Source organism: Pleurodeles waltl, chromosome 6 (assembly GCF_031143425.1).
Source record: "Pleurodeles waltl isolate 20211129_DDA chromosome 6, aPleWal1.hap1.20221129, whole genome shotgun sequence".
Classification (NCBI taxonomy): domain Eukaryota; kingdom Metazoa; phylum Chordata; class Amphibia; order Caudata; family Salamandridae; genus Pleurodeles; species Pleurodeles waltl.
The window spans coordinates 1636136028-1636159360 of NC_090445.1; positions in this window are offsets into that span (position 1 = coordinate 1636136028).

A 23333-nucleotide genomic window follows, 5' to 3' on the forward strand; every position below is an offset into this window, starting at 1 on the left:
CTGCACACAAATTCTACACAATTTGGTCTCTCAGTCGTGTCCCAGCAATTGAAGGTACATTATGCTGTTGCTCCTCATCTTCCTCGTTGTCATCCTCCGGGCCTTCATGGTCCTCATTTATTTCATCCCATGGGACATTGGTCTGCACACATATGTTGTGCAAAATGCAGCACACAAGTATGATCTTACATGCCATGGGGAAGGGAGTAGAGCAGTCTCCCCCCAGACATGTCAAGAGAGCAAAAACTGGACTTTCGGACTCCAAAAGTTCATTTCACTATGGACAAGGACCTGCTTAGAGCATGGTTGTAGCTCCACTGGACATCCATCTGGAGATATGCATATGGGGTCATGACCAATGGCACAGACCGTATCCTTGGTCGCTGAACAGACAGAGGGGAACAATCAGTCAATGGTCATGATGGTTGATGTGCCCACATTCACGTACATTCTGTTATGAATCCTGAATGACTCATTCACTTTTCAACCAGAATGGGACGTGCACTGACATAATCTGGCATACATGCACTTTAATTTTTGGTATGACTCACACTGCACTATACAAACTAGTATACTGGCATGTTTGATACACTTACTATTTCTAAAACTTGGGAGTGCCAATGCCATGAATGTGGTTGAGCTTTCCTAGTATGGAAAGTCAGTTAGCCATTGAGGAGACACTTCTCTCACACTCCTCTATTATGTTTGGGACTACTATTGGCATTTTGAAGTAATACATGTCAGATTTTACAAAATGTATTCAGGGCAGATGATGTGTCTCATTCCTTCACACATATTTGGTTTCTAACAGTAGTAGTGTTATTTACAGCTATGGAGAGATTAGTGAGTGCATGTCACTGTGGGACCTGATAGTCTACACAAGGCAGTGCACCGCTGTGTTGACAGTACGCAAGAAGAGAGATCTGTGGGAGTCTTGCGTGCAACCAATAAACTCTCAGAATTACACTGCCTCACTGATTGAGGACATTATTGGACATATTTTTCAACATGATGTAGTGTCCTGGCTTTGCAGCCTGCACTTGCAGACAATTGGTAGTATTGCACCAGGTCAGGCAGATCACATGAATAGAGAATGCGTGGGTGCCTATTCTCTGAGCTGTACTTTGTGTATGAGAGTCTACCTGGCTGCACAGTCCTGCCCCTTGGAGGACTGATAAAGAAGGTTTGTGCGGCACAAAACAAGCACACATAATAGGGCAGTCCTATATATGTGATGACTAATATACTTGTTTATGGTACACATGACCTGGGAAGGGCCAACTATTTGATACTTTCTCAGTTTCCCAGGTATTGTATATATGACGTACCTCATCACCAAGGGAGTTACCTGTGAACACATAGACAACAGACATTGAGGCCCTTCCTTCAACACAGTATTGTGACATAGCATTTTGCATAGTGTTGCGTTGCTGAGGATCTTTCCACCATTTCCAAACTCATACTGGGCATCATTTATGGTATGTTGCCACAGAGGTGCACAGGGATTCACTTAGATGGGCTGCCAAGCGTCAAAAGGAAAGGACAGAAAAGTGCCTGTTAATGAAATATGCTGCATTTGAGTTCCTTCTGAATGCGCAAGATCACAGATTGTTGACTAGCACCAACAAATGCTCTCTTGCACCATTGTGCAAGTGTGCCTGCGTTGTGGGCTCAATTGTTTTTATGCAGTAAGGAACACCTTCCTGCAAAAAAACAAACAATGGAGGCTTTATCCTCTTTATATGTGTGCTGCAGAAAGCAGCATACATAGAAGGAGTAAATAATGAGGCGAACTAAAGATATTTCTCCTTGTTACTTCTCCCCTGGGGAGGCACGCATTTTTGACACATTTCCAGCTTTACCGATCCTTGTATATCTGGGAATGTGTCAAAACACATTGGTGTTGTGTGGGAAATTCCAATGCGAGGCCCATGAAACAAAACCTTGATGTAGAGTAAGGCAAGGCTGCACTTTGTGCTGCCTTGCCTTACTCCATAACTATTATGCCATGCAAGGGCATGCAGCATGATTTTCTGTTCCCTCATAGACATGATTGAGAGTCCTGTGCCACCAGAATGACGTGGAAATAGATGCTCCAGGAGCGCAGTCCTCTTGTGCATGAGGCCCACAGTAGTGCAGCAGGTCTCAAGCTGTGTGGCTTGGAAGGTTGTATTGCACATGTGCCATGTGGTATGGTGCACGTATGTGGCCAACACCTGCTACGCATACATTGTCTCATTCACCGAACACAAATATGGCTTTTTTCTAAAATACTTTCCTGTCATAAGTTTGGTAATGTGCTTGAGATGTACTTACCTACAAGTAGGCCATACCTATATCTCCCAATCTGGAAGCACTCAGTTATGATAGAATGCCTGAATATGTACGCATCATGAGTACTCCCCGGGTACTTTGCCAACACATTGATAAACATCCCCAGAAGGGACACTATTGCTGGCACATTGATTACATATGTGTGCTTCTGATTGCGGTATAGGTGGGATGTTGCAACAGGAGGCACCAGTTGCACATGAGTACAATCCATTTCCTCCAACACGTGGAAATCCAGCAATGGCTTAGAAGCCCTACTTGTTTTCAAGTTTTTCCTGCTGTGTGTTGGGGAACATAAGGTACTGAGGTGTGCGGCTTATGATGGCATTGAGGATGGAGGGTAGGAATGCGGATGATTAATGTTACCTGATGCTGCCTGTTGTAGAGCTGGTAAAATAATGACACAGGACCAAGAAAAGTGATTAATTTCGCCTAATGCGTCACTTTGTAACTATGGAGGACGGAATGCGCCACCACTACATAAAAAAAATGACTCAGCAGGGGAGCAAGCTCTTTGTAAATATGCCCTCCTGTCTTAAACCATGACCTCACGTCAATCAATAACTGGCAGAAATTTGCCTCTATCTCAGTTCATTGAAAATATTTCACCCGGGCCCACAATGCAGCAAGCTCAGCATATTAAAGCAAGGTCTGCCAAAGGCACTTCCCCTACATAAATGTAATAAAACAATATTCTATTACAATGCAATCACCAAGAGCTGTTTCATTAGGGATTCTGTTTTCGCTTGGCTTGATTTAATTGAAAATGATGTCATAATACAGTGACTATTATGTCGCTGTGCACAAAAATCAGTGCACTATTGAGGGGGAACCTAAACCTTTGAAGTTTCACAAATGGCGAAAATGAGGACCTTGGCAAAATTCCACCAGCAACAAAAAACGTTATCAGTCATAGGTTGTATTACTCCTTTAAAGAACAGGAAGCTGGAGCCCAGCTGGAGCATGCTTAAATACTTCAGGCCTCACTTTTTTGAACGCCCTTGTTCTAATCTACACATATTCTAACTCTAGCAAATTCAATTTGGGGTTTCACCCTGACCAGGAATACCCAATAATTAACATCTGTTGGATTGTAACTATACCATGTGGATTGCTTTAGATTTGTGCCCATATTTATCATGGGTTGGCATCACCCTTGTGCCACGCAAAGGGGCGCAAGCACCACGCAAAACCTAGAATTATATTTACGAACCCATGCAAGGCCACCTTGGGTGGGCCTGCACGGCTTAGTAAATATGGAATAACGCAAGGCAGCACAAGTCACTGCCTTGCGTTACTCTGTCCTAGGGAGGTGTTATATGAGTGGAGTGTGGGTGTTCCCATGCATCCACCCATGTATTTTGGTGCATTCCCAGATTTAGCATTAGTGGTAGACCTAAGAATATGTCAAAATTCTACTCCTCCCCAGGGGAGGCTTACAAAGGAGAAATATCTTTATTCTCAGCGTTTGTTTCCCCTCTTTTTACATGTGCTGCATTTTGCAGCACAAGTAGGAAAGGGAAAAGGATTGTTGTACAAGAATTTTCCCCTTCCTGCAAAAAACAATCCTGCCTACAATGCAGGCAGCCATGCATCATGGGTTCAATGGTGCCTGTGTTGGCACTAGGCAGGAGATTGTGCACCAGCGCAGGCAGAGAGCAGGAATGTGCCATATAATGTTCAAAACAGTGCATTTCTGCCCTCTCCCTTTGATGCAGTTTAGTGATGTGGCTTGCTGCCTTGCAAGAGAATTTGATAAGCATGCCCGAAGATTTGAGATGGAGGGCGAAAAAAATACAACATAAGCACAGTGTTCTAGCATCATTAATCCATTGATGCTTGCCTTTTGCGCCCAGAAACAAGACCGTCTAGGCTTTAGCGAAACTTTAATGCTGTTAAACTTTGTACTATGATACCAGACAGAGCAGCTGTTGTGAAGAGTCTTCCTTTGTCTCTAGTGGACATATGTATTTGTATGGGATTGGTTATGTGGGTGTGATTGGCTAGCGGTTGCAGGGCACTGGTCCGCCCGCTTCCAATGATTATTGGTCCCACTTCCAGTGGTGAAGTTGATGTACATAAACCTTTGTGTATTCAAGACCAATAGCTCTGCAGGAGCAGCCCAGCGGGAAAGCAGGAAGCCTCGATGTCCTGGTGAGATGTCCTTGGTGCAGCCCTACACACTATGAACATGAACTGTGCAGCTGGCCACGTCGCACGAAGGGTGACACTAGGGGGGACAGCTCCTTAGCGTCGCTCCCCTGCTAGAGAGGCAGATGGACCGAAGGGGCCACCATACTTTGAGAGGGTGGTCCACCCCCTTGGTTTATGGCCCCCGATGTGTCAGGAGGGAGGAGGGAGGCCAGGAGGTCTCAATGGGGGTGTCCTCTCAGGGCTGGGGCCTCTTTAGACAACACCGAATGCAAGATGTGTGCAAGGTGACCGGATAGACGAGCTGCAGCACAGAAGGTGTACTGAACAGCCCAGCTCTGGAAACATGTTTCTTGTCTAGAGATGCAACTCAGGAGTATTGGGAACACTGGTTTTGGAACAGCCTAACCAGGGGGATCGTCCCTTAGTGGACAGGTCCAACCCTAAAGCCTCTGAGCCGGCCGGCCGATCTGGTACTAGCCAGACCGACTCAATGGGCAGTTCATTCTTGTCGCACTCAGTGCTTCATTTTGAGCCTTTTCTACTGCCCCACAATGCCAATCTGGTTATTGCTTCGCGTTCTTTGTTGCAGCAACTGCTCTCGAACTTGCTATCGTGCCATCTGCCTGTGATATGCCATGTTCCTCCCATGGTGCGGACTTGCACATTCAGTGCCCTTCAGCAGCACCTGATGTGAAAAGCTTCTCAGCTTGTTATCAGCCTGCCAGATGCCCACGGCTCTCCACGCGGCGGCGGCGCGAGGCTATGCACGAGCTCCAGGCACATTTTAAGACTCCTTCCTGTCTCCAAGGCCTGGAGTGTGTTTCATGTTGTCTCATCTTGGGTACTTATCGCTTTGGTATATCTCGCAGGCCTGCCTGTTACACAATGTTCTTCTATCTGTCCGCTTTCCCTTCATCTCCTGCGTCAATAGCTCATGGTCTTATCCCCTCCCTCGGCTCCGTAGGGCCTTTGAATGCAATCTTCCAGTTCAATAAGGAGCTCCAGATTTCCAAGGAACTGTTTATCTCTTTACATTCCAAAACTATGTTGCTCTGAATATTTCAGACTGTACTATTTAAGATGTTAATGATCAGAAAGATACGGAAAGACAGAAGTGACACACGGAACATTAATGAGAGGCAAAAGAGAGTGAAGGTGAAATAAGCAAAACCAAAATACAGCAGAAATATAACAATATTTAGAGAAGCCAATACAATATGCCTGGGTTTGATGTGCGAACTAGGGCTTTTGAGAAATTTCACGTAATTTTCTTCCGCATAATTATGTATAATTTTGGAAAATGTACCCGAAATTATGCATAACTACATGAAATGCAGATCTGTCTTAGCACTATATTTTAGTGCAAAATGCGTCTTCGCATCAATTTTTGACCTGAGCATGCATTTCGCAGTAAAGAAAGTGCTAATACCAAAAGTGGCCGGAGCATCAACTGCTGGTGTTCATGGGATTGACATTATTCCTGCATGCTTGTGGTAAACCTTTACTGCACACAATGCATAACTCAGCATTTTAAATAATTTGTTACAACAGGTCTATCAGACAGCACTGCCATCAAGCCAGTCCTTAAAAGGGCTGGGAAGACGTTCTGAGTAGTATAGACAGAAATTGCATATGAGATAAGCACAGGGATAGACAGCTGTGGCCGATAAAGAAAATGAGTGGGGAATCATGGGATCATGCGGGATATTGAAGGAGAAGGATAACAACAGATGCATAACACAGGTGCAGGCAGAACCAAGACCATAGACCATGGAGCGCTGCTGAAAGTTGGGGCAGGTGAAGTGGGAAGCAGAAAGGAGCAAGTTATCGGATGAAAGAGAAGCAAGACTAGTGGAAGGAGGACCAAGAGCAATCAGGGCAGCACAAATGAAAACCCCAATATGATGGCAGGACTTAGGAGAATTAAAAAACAGAAGTGCAAGCACGAGCAGAGATCCACATGGCAAATAAAGGCAGGACCAAGAAGGAGCAGAAGAGCCAAAGGCATGTCGAAGAAGAAGCAGAGTAAAGAGCTTCTGGGACATTAAGAATATGCAATGGAGCAGGAGGTATGAATACCTAACAGCACAAAAACAATGCATAGGAAAGCAGGAGTTAAGGGAACTAACACAGGCAAAAATAAGACTTAGCAATAAGATAGTAGATGAAGAAAGGTCCAAGATGAATGGAGTACAAAGGAGAGCATGGCATGTGAACGCAGAGTAAAAACAAAAGCAGCAGGACAGGTGGTGGTATAAACAAGGCGAAGAAATCAGGAAAAGTTAAGACAGGACCAATGTGATGCATAGCAGGCGAAGGCCAGTGTAATACATGGCAGGTGAAGGTGCGTCTTGTGCAAAACATGCAAGGTGAAGGTGCGGCCAATGTGATGCAGGACCAGTACGATGCCATTTCAATGAGTCCAACTAACTTACGGGATCTAGTTTACATTTCAAACCGGGGTCATGGGCAGGGCTGAGCAAACATTTGAACATCCCACTGGCAAACTATTTGAGTAAATTTGCAAACTTCGTAAAGCTGCTAATTCAATTTACCAAATGTGGGAAAAACCCATAAACATTGATGTAACCAGAAAATAATACATTTCAGCGGATTCTTTTTTGCCAAAACACGATAATCACTCTTAGTTTATTCCTGTTTTCGTTTAAAGTTAAAATGTAAAATTAACTCGACATTTCGTTGCAGCATTTTTCGCCAGAACCGATTTACTAGAGAAAATATCACGAGAGTCATAACTGGAAAAGTTCAAAACTTTGCAAGCACGATGAAGAGCAAAATCGTGAAATTGACATAATTCTGCAAGTGGGATAATCGATTTTCACATAGTCAAATAGTTTAAAGGCTACACATCTAAAACAAAGTTGGAAGAATTCAATGCCTGCCAAATGTGCGCCAACAGTTCTACCATTACCAAAGCAGAATATATTGTAAGTTTAGAAGTATAAGTGGCAACCAAGAGGATGTGCCCTTATTATAATCCATAACTGTTTCAATTCAGCTGGAAATCGTGTTCATCAGGTTACACACTTTGCCCTTGTGTGACATCAGGCCTCAGTACTACTTTATCTGTGAAAGGTGTTATGGGAAGCAGTTAAAAGTACTAACAATCAGGGAATGCCCCACTTCCTGGCAGGCACGAATCCAGGAATAGAATAAAAGAACGGGGTTGAAGAGTGCAGGCATCCCGGAATGGTAAGGAGACAGGAATCAGAATAGAAGCAGGTAGTGATATATTGCTGCAAAGGAATAACAATGAAGTGAAAAGAAAGGGTTCTGTGGAAGAGAGCTTTATGAGAAACAATAGGAGAATGTAATCCTGGAGGAGAAAGGCTGATGAGGAATATGGCCATTGTAGAATAGAAACACTGGAAGGACAGAAGATCGAATATAGTCGCTCTCACTGTATGTGTATTTTTCATAGTAAACATTGCCAATATAGTGATCATTACTATAGTTTGCAAAATGCAAAAATAAACATAAAACTGCGCATAAGGAGTCAGAAAAGACTATTTAGAGACTAAGGTAATGTTGGTAAAAGTACCCATTTGTGTGCTCCTGATGTACTTTAGTTTTACCGAAGGGGTTGCAACCCCTTTTGTAATACCAGTTCTGTTGGTGCAAAGCTGGCAGCTTGGCAATGTAAACTGGGAGACCCCTCATTTGCATATGAGAGCGATCACATGAAAATAAGCACAAACCTCATTAGAGGCACATTCACAGGGGGAAATTAGTGCTACAGAGACTCATTTACTGCGCGCTAACAAGGCCATGGCATGCAGTTAGTGTGCCCCACCGTCAAGTGTTCTTTGGGAGTGGGCAAGGTGGGCCACCCTTCTACGGCATGCCAGGGCTCCCTGAAGCGATACCGAGAGTCAAGGCACCTTTCACCCCAGACTAAGAAGGGGGCTGGGAGGGGCCTTCAGTATGCCATTAAACTATTAGAGCGTGGCACCTATTTGACCGCAGCAAATGCATTCACTTGGAGAAATAGTTTTTTAATTGCGGGCAGCACACTCTTTTTAGAAATAAGGTACACAGTATAAACTACATTAATCATGTTCTGTATGGGCAAATCTTCAATTTGATCAAATTCCAGGTGTTTAGCAATCCTTTAACAGGCCTGAAGAAAAGACATACACTGAAACTGTCAATATCCGGCTCATAGAGCCTACCTACAATCCCAAGATTACAGGAAGCACCATGCAATACTAAGCCTTCCCATGGTTTGCCCCAGGAACTGGCAACTGATTTATGTATAGAGCTCCACCTGACCATCTGCTACCAGGTGTTCAAAAAACAACCTATATAATCGCTGTTAAACTCATCACCTCCCAACCTGAGGCCCATATTTATACTTTTTTAACGCCGCATTTGCTTCCTTTTTTGACGCAAAATCAGCGCCAATTTACAAAATACAGGGGCATATTTATACTCCGTTTGCGCCGAATGTGCGTCAAAAATTTTGACGCACTTTCAGCGCAAATGTTGCCCCATATTTAAACCCTGACGCCCGATCCGGCGCACCAGGAAAATGGCGCTATGTGCGCCAGTTTTTGGAAGCGGCACCCCGCCCTGCGTTAATGACATGCAGGGTAGGCGTTCCCGTCCAAAAACAGACGCACATAGCGGTGCGTGGTATTTATGCTCCAGGGCAAAAATCACTCCCGCGCGGCAGGCGGCGCAAAAAATGGCGCAAAGCACGAATATCGTGAAATTTTAACGCCTGGGTCAGGGCAGGCGTTAAAATGGGGCAAACACACCTGTACTTAATCAGAACACACAGAACAAACAACAGAGCAGCAGAGCAGCAGAGCAGCAACAGGGAGACATGGAGGTGCTTTTTCTTCAACGTGCACGTAGACGCAGAGCCCTGCAGCAACAACAGCAGCCACAACAACAACAGCAGGGACCCCAAAGACAGCGCAGAAGGCAGGAGAGGATATTCCGCCCAAGAACAACCCTGCATGGCCTCAGGGAACGAGACATCATCCAGAGGTACCGGTTGAACTGGCAGGCCATTCAGCAGCTGCTGACAAATATTGAACAGCAATTGGCCCCCACTTTAGTGACTCCACACACTATCCCAACCGAAACAAAGCTGCTTGCCGTACTTCACCTGCTGGCAAGTGGCTCGTTTCAGACAACTGGTGCCCTGGTTGGTGGAATCTCACAACCATCTTTCTCCGCATTCCTGCCTAAAGTACTGGATGCCATCATTGGACTGACACCCCGCCACATCTGCTTCCCAAACACAGTGCAGAAGCAGCAGGAAACAAAACAGGGGTTCTACGCCATCAGTGGCTTTCCGCACGTCCTTGGTGCAATCGACTGCACACATGTACGCCTTGTGCCACCTGCTGCGAGTGAACACCTCTACCGCAACAGGAAGCACACACATTCCATCAACGTGCAGGCCATAGTCGATCACCAAGGACTGATCAGCAACATTGTGGCTAAATATCCTAGAGTGTACATGACGCATTCATCTTTCGTCACTCCACCATCAACCAACACTTCCAGGATGGACGGTATGGCAATGGACTACTTGTTGGTAAGGACAAAAATCTACTTATATACTCACTGCACAGAAACCCTCTAGGATAAACAACACATACACCACAATAGCAACACCTAGACAGGAACACACTGAGGTACTCACATCACTAGCCATGTGTCACAAGTCACCATTGAACCTCTCACACATTTGAATTTACTCCACAGCTTAGTGTGAAGACATTCATGACTGTGGTTGCCTAAATGTCACCTTGCAAATTGGAAGTCTCACAATAACCCGTACACTAATACAATGCATAACTTTTAAGGGATGGGATGGCCTGGGTATGTTCATATGAACGTTTCTAATACCCTTTCATGTTTCAACTCTGCATGGAACTATCATCACACCCCCAGTGAGGACACACGGACACCTGTGTCACAAGTCACAATGCAAGGGAGGGCACACTGTACTTGAGAAACCAATACATCCTGCTGACAAACAGTTAGACAACAAACACTTGCTCAGCCAAGGAAAAAAAACAATGCCAAAGTTTCCACCAACAACCATAGGTTGTCACATTAGTACACAAAATAGTCACAGACAACACAACACAACTACTGCCATCAAAGATACGTACAACAGTGCCTCCTACATCTAATTGATACCATTCTGTGTTTCTCTTTCAGCTGATCAGGGGTATGGCATCCAGCCTTGGCTAATGACACCATATGGGAACCCAAATACTGCTGCTGAGCGGGCATACAATGACGCCCACAAGAGGACACGCAGCATTGTGGAGAGGACCTTTGGGATCCTAAAGTCAAGGGTCTGCTGCCTTGACATCACTGGCAGAAGCCTACTATACTCCCCAGAGATGGTCTGCAAGATCATACTCACTTGTGCCATATTACACAATATTTGTGTAAAAAGGAACATTCCCCTCCTTGAACCGGACCCAGACATGCCTGAGGATGATGATGAGGAGGATGCTGGCCTGCAACAGGAGGGGGAACAACCTAACACCGCAGCAGGAGTGCGTAGGCGCCAACAGCTTGTGAACAATTCTTTTACTTCAGTTATTATAATCACTTGTATTCCACACTTGTAAATAAACACAGATAACAAACACCACATCATGCTTTGGCCTATTCATTTCTGACCACCTTTAGTTTGAAATAGCTGAAGATGAATGTCGTCTCATTGATCAAGAATGCCATTAAAATTCATCACACCAAAAATAAACATCACAACTGTATGCACAGAGGGTAGGATGTGACATGTTACATTACCATACACAGAGCCCAACAAGAGTACAAATGTGACAATTACACATGCCGGATCCAAACAACTGAAACAGTCTCTCATCCAGCCCAAAATTGGAGATCATTTGAAAGTCACATCACACGTGTTCAGAGACAGGGTGGGACCATCCATGTGTACGTGAACATGTCATCAATGGCTTCTCTCAAGTGTATGATGTGAGCAATACACAATTGCAACAACATCAGCTGCCACTAACTCAGGAGGAGACCTTGAAGTTACAGTGACAACATACACACAGACAGGTCATACTGGATCCACATTCCCACACACATGTACACATATGTCATACAACCAACCTAATATTTGAAAGTAGACCATCACAGTTGTGTCCCAGTTTGAACCTAGCAGGAAGATTGTAACATGACACTAAACCAGTTTATGCAGAAAGGGACACAGACAAGCAAAACAATCTTCGCATTATCACATCGTGAACGCTGAGAGTCTTGCAAACTTAGTCATATGAAAATGGTATGCAACTTAGCTCCAAATCATCATTACTGCAAACGTCAAATGGGCTAATGAGATGAATGAATGGTCAACAGTCATTCATACCATATGGCCTTACATTCGCCCGCTGCTGCAGGTTTGCCATGATATGATAAAAATACTCCATGGATACAGTAGCTATTCTGGATGGTCAAATCCTAGGGTGCTGGGGGCCTAACTCCACCTCTACCACCCCCAAAACATACAAGAATCATGTACTTGTGAACTAAACACATGCATAAGGCACATGTGTGGCCTCCATGTCACAAGTCCTACACAAATATGAAACACAAAATCATAATGGGACATGGTCAGCCCCATAAAAACTGAAAGTGACTCTCCCACTCCCTGTTAGGACTACAGATAAAAGCATCCCCATCATAAAGGTGGGCACATTTTGGAGACGGAATACATAATGGTATCAAAAACATCATTTCAAAATAGCCATCAGCAATTACACCAAATATGTTGTCAAATATGGTCAATACATTAGTTAACGTATCCCAAACATCACAGTGTGAAGGCCGTCTATACATAAAAGTACGGACATTTGTCATATACAAACACAAATGTGTCTCACATCGCACCGTTTGACCATGACAAATCACCTTTCCAAAGCTAAACACATGAAGACATTTGGATAAATTTGCTCCATATTCTACGCATACAGCATGGCCGTCATAATTTGTTCACGTACATGAGTGCACACAATGCAGAGTCAGATACAAATGTATCCAAAAGTGTCTTGATATTTCGCCTTCAAAATATTATTTACATCCACAATATTTTTGACTCTGCGTCATGTGCACTACTGTACGTGTAAAAAAAAACACGCCCATGATGTATGCGTGGTGAATTTGACGCTACATGGACAATATGTTGGTCATTTCATGTACAGTATTAATTATTAATATTCATATCATATTTTTTCACTCCACATCATGTGCACCACTGTACGTGTAAAAAAAACGACGCCCATGATGTATGCGTGGTGAAATTGACGCTACATGCACAATATGTTGGTCATTTCATGTACAGTATTAATTATTAATATTCATAACATATTTTTTCACTCCACATCATGTGCACCACTGTACGTGTAAAAAAAACGACGCCCATGATGTATGCGTGGTGAAATTGACGCTACATGCACAATATATTGGTCATTTCATGTACAGTATTAATTATTAATATTCATATCATATTTTTTCACTCCGCATCATGTGCACCACTGTACGTGTAAAAAAAACGACGCCCGTGATGTATGCGTGGTGAAATTGACGCTACATGCACAATATGTTGGTCATTTCATGTACAGTATTAATTATTAATATTCATATCATATTTTTTCACTCCGCATCATGTGCACTGTAATGCGTCATAAAAAATTGACGCACAACTGTGTATGCGTGAAAATATGACGCATAACGGGAAAATAAAAACGGCAGCCATTTTATGCAGGAAGTGATGTAATAGGATATCCTGTTTACAAAATCTGTACTGGGAGGTAACTTTCACTTTCACTTTGCAGTCTCAGATTTCTCTAGACTGTGTGGTTGTGTGAAAGGTGTTGTCGTGTGTTTTACTGCTCTAGTGTCCTGTGTGCCTTGTATTTTGTCTTAGTGTCAATCTATTATTGTTGTATCACATTGTCTCAGTCTGTTTAGTGTTATTTTGTCTATACCTGTGATAGTTTGTATTGTCTGTGGGAGTCTGTTGTGGGTAGCATAGTTTGGGGGGTTAGTTGGGCTATTTTTCTACTTCTCCTTTTTCTTTCACACCTCTACCTTTCCCCATTTCCCCCTTTATATTTTATATTTTGTTGGTACATTCTTATCCCTCTCAATATGTCAGGTAGGCCTCGCCTGTCCAGGATGGGGGAAGACGAATTGGGGGGGTTCATATGGCTCGTAAGCCATTTCCTCCCACTAATGCTGGAAGCTGGGGGCCGTGTGATACAGGGGTATCACACGGAGGCCAGGAAAATCCGGTGGGAGAAGGTGCGCCATCACCTGGTCCGGGTCTATGGGAGTCTCAGGAATGTACACCAACTCAAGCACCGCTGGGCAGATCTGATCACCAGGGAACAGGACCTGCTGGACCACCTGGGTCTCCAGATTGGTGGCCATGTTGGTGAGTAAAAAACAATTACATGGGAATGACAGAAATCGGTGTGTGAACATGTGATGATTGTTAGCGAATCTGCAAAATAAGTAGCTGAGTGTGTGTAATGCCAGGGAAACCTAGGCCCATGGTTATACACATTAATCCGCATTCTTGCAACACATGTACACGCAATGACAGCTTTATAAATTCAACATCTATTTGTATTATGCTAAGTCGCCCCCTCTCTGCGTCCCAAAATGTTTCAAATGCTGCGCTACAAAGGTATACATATGTGTCCTAATGTGTATTTGTTGCAGAATGTGTATGAAGACCTATGCTACCAGTCCGATGGATCATTTTTGCAACACATACCAGATGCCTGTAGCTGCATGTAATGTAGTGTTGCCTTTGTGTCAGAAAAGCAACACGTGAACGGCTCCATTTGTACTCCACTGGTCATAATGGCCAGTGAGTACGTCATGTAGAAACAACATACCTACATATGCAGACGCCATAGCTAGACAGAAAATTGGAAACACATGATGATGCTATACATGTGTGTTGCCGTCACGTCACATGAAGTTAGTCATGTTGTTCACACATATGTCACATGTGTGTCTGTTTGCTGTCTGTTGACCCTGTCCAAATAGCCTGTTTAATTGTGAGTGGTCATGCAGTCCTCATGGAACCAGTTTTGGAATGTCTCTCGGGGATGCACATGCTGAGATGTATGGATAACATTATTGTTGGGGCATACTAATGGAGGATTAACTTGGACGACACCTGACTGTCCTGACCACTGCATGAGTGTAGTAGGGTGTGACACTGGAGCAGGAGACTCATCCAATGTTAATGTTGAATACAAAGTGATCCATGCAGGATGAGCATGTGTGAAAGTCTATCATTACCATGTCATTTTCACACAGTGTCATTGTAACAGAAATCTTTTGTCCGTTCACCCAGTCTGAGTATAATCTTTGTTTCATGCTTTACAGGTGGACCAGCCCCGTACACCGTGGGAGAGGTGGCCCATTTTGACGACCCCGATACCTACAGTGAGTGTCGCCTGAGTGCTATTTACATTGTTTGGTAATGACGCATGATGGATTACTGTGTGTTCAAGAGAATTCATGATTTGATGTGCTGGCCGTTCATTGGCTTTGTTCTTTTAGTGTGATATCAAATTAGAATTATGTTTCTGCAAAGCAATACGTAGTCATCTCTCAGATTGAGGGGCTGTAGCCCATTCAATTATGGCGGCAATTGGGAATGGTATGACTCATTTCGAATAGACTGGTAAATGTTAGACTTGGTCAGGGACTTGCCATGAACTGAGTCTGCATATCAGACTGACAGTCTCCCAGATAGCTTAGGCACATGGCATTGATGACAAGTGCTTCTTCCTAGTTGAGGATGGACTGTGTACACTGTAGGTTGGATCTTCCATGGGCATGTACTTCCACAAGGTGAACTCGAAGTGTGTGTGACTTGAGTGCAATGCCCTAGGTGTTCAGTTGAATCATGTGAATGGGTGTACTACCTCCCCTGTGTGTGTTGTTAAACATGCCTCACTAATAGTATGTTATGTTGGGCTAAGTCATAACATTTTGACATGTGTGGACCTGGGATGTGACAAGGTTGGGCTGACTACAACGTGTTGCTAGCCCTTCATAGGTGTTGTGTGTGAAGGCACATAATTGTTGCACTTTCTGTACACTCCTGGGTGTGCATTGAACATGGGATTGTTGGTTGTTCTTCCCACACCACCCACAAAGACTGGGATGTTACTGTGAAACAGGGTACCTAGGACTGTAGCAACCAGTATGTTACACGTACTTAACACCTTTTGTGACTTGAGTTAGTACCTTGGGCCAGAGTGAGAAAAATGTCTACACGTTGCAAATGGCATAAATATCTGTGTGGGATTTGCAAACGTCTGTTTCCTAATCCAAAATGTCTTTGGTGGTCATGTACATATGAGTAAAATGCTTTTCAAAATTGATATAATGAAGGGTTTTACCAGACCTACTTGCAAATCACAGTGGTAGGCAATCCCATTTGCAACCGAGTACGTGGTTGCAAAGTGAGTAGCTGTTATCATCCACTTGAAGTGGATGGTAACCACCTTGCTGACTGGAAGGGGTCCTCATTGTAAAGCTTCAGCCTTTGTGAGTGGACTAAAAAAATCCTGCGAAAAAAAGCCAGTGGTCTAAGGGACCAATAATTACAGTGAAAATTTCCAAGTACAATTGTTGTGATTTAAAAATAATTGCAGCTCATTTTTCTTTCCGGTAAACGGCCTACACTTGGGGAGAAATAACTTGCTTAATTTAAAAACAGTCACGTCTATGGAGTTCTGCTGGTCCCAGCAGGCCACCATCCCCGTGAGTGCCCATGTTGCTAAGGTGGGGCAACTTGGAACCCACATCATTGATGTTCATGAGGTGGGTTTTAGGGACCCCATAGCGACTCGCAGACGGTGTCAGAGACACCGTTCTGCTTTGCAATTTGCTAGTTGATTTTCCTAAATTCCTACATCTGACACCTAGTGTGGATACATGATTCTGGGCCAGGGGTTCAATCTTAGCACACAACTAATTAAAAATGCTATTGAGTGAGGAGTGTGAGTGTAATCACATAGAATGACATATGTACTGAAGTCAGTATGCGGAAGAGCTGGTGCCATAATGTCAAATGCCTTAGGTATGATTTGGATGAGTAGTTTAGGGTGATGTCATCCATCATGTAGAGACATGGATATGCTAGGTGTGATATGACCTTAGGGATGCATGATTCACATGTACTTCCTCTGAGCATTTCCGTGAACTATGTTGTAACAATTGCTGCATACAATATATTTCTAGTAATGGACAAATGAGCCATTGTGGGATTCAACCCACTGTAAATTCAATGCTGAATATTTCCCTTTTCTCTTCACAGCTGCAAACCTGAGTGCCGCAGAGCGCAACCATTTTGAGCACAGGGCAATGAGGTACAGGCACATCCTGCAGGTGCAGTGTGGGTATCGGAGGATGGCCCGCAGATACAATTCCGATCGGGCCTCCGGGGCGTGGTATGCCACACCACAGGCTCCACCAACGGTGCCACCTACAACCACCAGGTCTGCCCAAGGGGACCCAGCGACGGACCAGCCATCTTCCTCAAGACCTGGACCCAGCCGTGTGTTGGGAGCAGGGCTGTCCCGTGGCCACTCCACTCCAGCGACAATCTCCACCTCCACCGGCACGCAGACCAGCAGTGACCCTCCAATTGACCATGCAGCCTTCCAGGCATTGTCTAGGAAACTGGACAGGTTAATTCAAAAGGTGGACAACCTGACGAAGGACATGGCGGAGGTTAAAAAGAAGGTGCGCTCCATCCGGCGCACACTTCAGAGGGCAAATCTTTAGTTATTTTGCCCTCCTGAACTTTTACCCCTCCCCTCTCCCTCTTTCCTCTTTTCATACTGTTAGTTGGGTTTGGGGGGTTAGTTATAGGATAAGTATAGGTAATTAGCTTAGTTAGTGTTAGGTAAGAGGGTGGGGGGTCCTTATACTTTCTATCTAATATTTTTGTGTGGGTGGGTGGGTGGGGGGCAATGTTGGGATTGCTGTTTAATAAAAAAAAAAAAAAAAAAAAATATATATATATATAACAAAAAAAATACAAAAAAATATATGTTTGTTTAGGATAGTATAGTATGTGTGTAGGTTAGTAAGTGTTGTCCTGCATGTGTCTTGTCTCTTAATGGTGGGTGGGGGGTTGATGTTTAGATCGTTTCGATACATGTGTAGAGTAAGTTTAGCTTAGGTTAGTTAGGGACAGTTGTGGGTTAGTAGTAGTCAGGTTAGATTAGTGTAGGTTTACCTTTCCCTTAGTTGCCTCTTTTATTACTACTTTTAAATAAAAATTTTGTTAACCCTTTACCTGATGCGTTAGGTGCTACCTTTTCATGGCCTTGACATCAGTGTAGCAGAAATGTTAAGTATGACATTTGTGTTCCATGCTCCCTATCCCCAGGCTTATGAGGTTTAACATGCCAGCTACCCGTGTGCTAACTTGGTAAGTATCCACCATGTTGGAGAGCCACCATTGGTAGTGTGCATTGATCATCAAGGTTTGGGGTTGGTATGTATCCTACTTCACAAAGAGTGCTTCCAGACTTGTTATTGTAGGTAAATAGATAGGTCGGACAGCATTGTGAAGTTCAGGGAGAGCTTTATAGATGATGATTTGTTCACACTCTTGTCTTGTTGCTATCATTGCTGACCTACATCATGTGTGTACTGATTCAGCATGACTTTCCTTCATGGAAGTATACGCCGTAAGGGTGATTGATGCAGTGTAATTTGTTTATCATTCCTTTCATTCTACAGCATAGTTTAAAATTTTAGTATTGCATGGTGCCTACATTTCTCTGCCACCATTAGTTGTGTAGAATAGCTATAGATGGTGCATCATTCTGTCCAACACAGCATGATTGTGTGTGCTTAGTCCCTTCATCAGTTATTTTCCTCAGTATAGTAAAGCTATGATGCAATCCTGGCCACTGCACAGATGATTTAGTATACATGAAATCAGGACAGTAGTATAGAGAATCGACATGGTTTCCACACAGCCACTTTGGAGTTATCTACTGCACAGTTGAATTTTGAAATGACACAGAGACACAATAGGTGTGCAAGTGATATTTATTCATAAGTGGTATTGTGCAAAATGTCCATTCACCATGTTTGCTGACTCCTTTCTGGTGCATTATTACATGGTGATCCTACAGAAGGGGTGTGGATGATGCTCCTGACATGCTGGGGTGATGTCACAGACAGTGCAGAGGAACATGAAATGCCAAATGGTAGGAGAGAAACATTCACTGGCAAGGTGGACAAGTCAGACAGTGGATTGCCGAACAGTCATTGAGGTTAGTTGTAGTGAGACTGGCATGTGTCAAAACGTAGGACCTTGGTCAGAGTAGGGCATGGTGCAGGGACTAGGGCTTCTGGGTACTCTTGCGTGTGAATGTTATCTGTTCCATGTCTTCTTCTTCTGATGTGTGTGTTGCCTGGTGTGTCCTTGTTGTTGTTGGTTGTGAAGGGGCAACACACACCTCAGTGTTAGAAGACATGGAGGCAGACATCCCGGGGGCTGATCCCTGTTGAGTAAGGAAGGGCAGTACTGCAGCAAGGAGGGCCTGCTGGTTTTTCAGAATGGCAGCCACATCCCGATGGTAGGCAGCCAGGTCGGCCCTGAGGGGTTCTATGTTGCATTCGTGCACACGTTGAGTGGCTTGCAGTTTGAGTTGTTGTGTCAACTGGATGACAGCTGTGCCAATTTCCTTCAGTGTTTTTGAAATGTCCTCCAAGAGAAAATTTCTGGCTTGCATTGCAGCTGCCTGATCAGCAGTTGACAACATGCACGAACGCACCCCCTCAAGGCTGGCTGCCATATTTTGCATCCCCACCCGCACCTCCTTGGCCAGCTCCCGCTGGACCCCAACAACAGTTCTTTCGAAGCTGGTGCCAGTGTCGTCAGAGTCCTCAGCTGTGTTGGAGCTGGCAGGTCTTACAATTGGGGTGGCGGGTGGTTCTACTGTGGTGGCTGCTTCTTCTGTGCTCCTCCTTGTGACTGAAGGTGGGGTTTGGAGGCTTTCAAGGACCATGTCAATGGTCTCTTGTGGGAGGTTGATGGTGTCGTCATCCATGTCATCGGAGAACTCATGGACAGGCAGATCAGCAGGAGATCCGTGTTCCTCTGCAATGAAACAGGGTACAATTAGTGTGTCTGTGTTGTGACAATTTTGCAGTAAGATACAAGCCTTTGGATGCCTTAACATTGTACTCTGTGTTTGTCTAGGTATCTGCTGTCCGTCATAGGGCATTGTTGTAGGCCTATGGCCCACCTGTGTGTCACATGTTTGATATGGATCTTTCAGACATGTCTGCCAGGTCGCCTCTAGGTGTTGCTTTGTAATTATTTAGGAATAGGCGTTTTTTTCTCCTACTCCTCACTCGGTGTTTCACTATTATTATGGAGGGACATTTTGTAGGGTGGGCTCTCATTATCCAACATGTGATTGTTGGCTTTCTAGGCAGCAGGATAGCTAATGGTGTGGGGGACTAAGTTTGACCCACTTGAAAATAACTCTGTCACCCAGATATTCAATTTAGCTAAGACTAACTAGCAGTGCCTCTGGTCTCCCACATCAAAGGAATGTTTAGACATCCGAGCGCATGACATCTTTGGAACTTCTCAGGGAAGTGGTGGTCACTCAGGTCCTACACATTTGTATCTTTTCCGGTAGGTTCCCATACACAAATGACATAGACAGTATTAGTTTGATATGAAGTTTCATTGTACAACTGACTTGTAGGAATTTAGGTGTGAGCCCCATTTACACAAACAATACACACTGTTAGAATTGAAATAGTCCGCAGGAGAGTAATACATTAGTACACAGCTTTCATGGTGCCTAACTGTTTCTACTCTCCCCCTGCATGTTCTATGTATAGCACAGCTTGTTAAGTTTGGAGGTTGCCTGTCAGAATCACAGGGGAGACATCATCCCTCATATCAGAGGAATGGGCTAGGATCTGGTTGTGCATCAGCAGCAAGGCAGGCAGCATCTAGTTGTTATTTTCTGTTTGGAAACTCCCCCATGCGTGTCTTGGGACAAGGGAGTGAATGTAAAAGACATATGTCATGGTGATGACAAAGTTTCCCTAAGCAGGAATGCCAAACCTTGACCCCTACCACATCTATCAGCAACGTACCAGACGGTAACCTTGACTGGGGCACAGAGTGAATATGTTCTGGCAAACTCCAGTGCAGAAGTAGGCAAAACAGTGTGATTTGACTAATTGACAACACCTTAGGACTGACTATTTGCTACATTAACTGATAGGAAGGGCAATGAGAATCATTTAGTGCAAACTGCTCTGAGGCACTTAGATGTGAGCAAATGAGTATAAGTACATTCAGGGTAAGATGCACAAAGGCCTCCAGCCTGAGGCTAATGCGCAAAGTATACGTTTCACTTGCCACACTACACTTTGACTGACTGTGGGTGTTGTGACTGCCCTGCCAGCACACTTGCCTCTCAGGCCCTGCCCCATACACTTTTTATTCACATTGCATGATCTGTACATGTAACGTGGCATTACCTATGCATGTCAATGTTAGGATGTGGTATGGATGTAAACATTCTTGATGTTTTGAGATGATGTTGGGTGATGTGTTTTGAATTGGATTGGCCTGTTTATCGTATGAAGGTCCTATTTGTTTGTCCGACTTTGCAGGTGTGTTTCAGTGACCAGTTGCCTGTGTCCCCTCCTCAATGTTGTTGTCTGAGCAGTATGACATTAGTGATGTAGCCTTGTTAGCCAGGCACGTGAGGGACCCTGACGTATGCAGCATGTGTGTATCGTTAGTGCTGTGTGGCTCCTATTGCTGTTTACTTAGGCTTATGTATGTGTCAGTTATGGACATTCGGCATTTGAGTGTACTGGTACCTTTGTCTTATTTCTAGGAGTAATTGCAGATGTCACCCTCACCCCCTAATTTAGGTATGTATGTTCCAGGGTGGGGTTTCTGCCATTTGGTACTATAGCTGCACAGAGATGAGAGGTGTTATTGTCAACTGTGTTTGCAGTTAAGTTACAGTTGTTGTATTTGCTACTGCATTACAGATAGGGACCTAGTTGATGTAGAATAGATTTTGCAATACAAGTGCCTGGATGTGGATTTGAGGTAGTGTCCTTCCCACCTGTCACTGCTTTCCCTTGGCTCTCTTGTTGTAATTACAGGATGTCCCCGTGGAACTGTTGTGGTTGCTGTATTTTGTCGTGCCCCAGCTTCGGTCAGTACTGGGCATGCCCCCCTGCCGTGCCCCTTTCCCCATGCCACTTCATATATGTGCTGACTTACATGCATTGTGTAGTAGGTATCCCCCCCCTGCTTACAGTCCCCATTATTGTATTAGGATTCCCCATGCGACTTACCCTGCATGTGCGTAGTGTCGTGGTAGTCTGCGCTGTCCAGTCCTTGAATCCCTGTGACGATCTCCTCCAGGATGACGGCTGCGACCATCTCCTCCATGTGGTCCAGGGCCTCCTGTTGTGCTGGACTCCACCCTCCAGTCTGCATTGCTGCCTTCCTGTTCCTGGCCATTTTCTCTTTGGTCCTACGTTTGCAGTCATGCCAGCGTTTCTTACACTCGGTGACTGTCCGGCGTTCTTCAGCCACACTGTTAATCTTGTCCACAATTTGTTTCCAGATGGCCTCTCTCCTACTGAGTGGCAATTTGGAGGTGATGAAAAGTTGGTGCTGGTGTTCCGTCACCTCTTTCACCAGGATTTCCTGCTCCTCTGCACTGAAGCGACACTTTCTTTTTTTTTAAAAAATGTCCTGGTTCCTGTATGCTTCCTCCTGGCTGGTTCCTGGTCTGCTCTCATCCTCCTGGGGTCTGTTGGGGCATCTAGGATCCATTTTGGGTCTCCTCTCCTGAAAGAGCAGTTTTTGCGCAAAAATGTGACGCAATTGCGTGAAAAAAAACGGCGTTTTCACGATTGCGCTGTCGTAAATCGACCCACAGTGATGTGCGTCGCATTTACGTTGGTTTCCTTTACAACAGACTGACGCTGTCTGCGCCACGAAATAATGACTCCCACCTGTTGGTTGCGCCGCCGTACGTCAAAGTATAAATTTGACGCCCGCATGGCGCATCCAAATGGCGTTAGACGGTGCAAATTTTTTGACGCAAAATTGCGTTAGCGCAATTTTGCGTCAAAAAGTATAAATATGGCCCACAATGGTATTTTTTAAGTTTGCGCCGTTTTTGCGTCAAAAAACGACGCAAATGCGGCGCTAAAAAAGTATAAATATGGGCCTGAGAGCCTTGACCCGTAAATAGAGGGTAACTACACTATATAACATACTGCACTACTCTCAACTACCCCTACTAATTTCCCTTGGCTCTGGATCAAACATGTATACACCAGTATTGAAAAGGTTCTGCCAATTTATCTGCCAGGATATTTCGTTTTGACTGCCAGTTTTTTTACTTTTACTATGATTGTGTCTCACTACCTGAGTCTCACTCAAGGTAAGATCATGGTAATTGGACAGACCTTTTTAAGTGCCAGTGTCCACCTTTTCAGGTAAGGCTGTTCCTGCATAGCTAGGGTAAAGTCACTGGGCTGGTTACACATGAACATGTGAGTACAAGCATTTGTGGGCATGTGTGGGCTGCACACGTGAGACTACAGTTGTGTGAAGCCCAGTATCTGTGCACAGGTAACCTGCCATGGAAGAGAATCTTCATGATTTGGTAGTGTTAAGGGTAGGCCTTATAAGGTGAAAGGGAATTCATGGTGTGGGCCTTTAGTGTTTACTGAGGTCTGTGGTGTTGTCATGGTGTTGA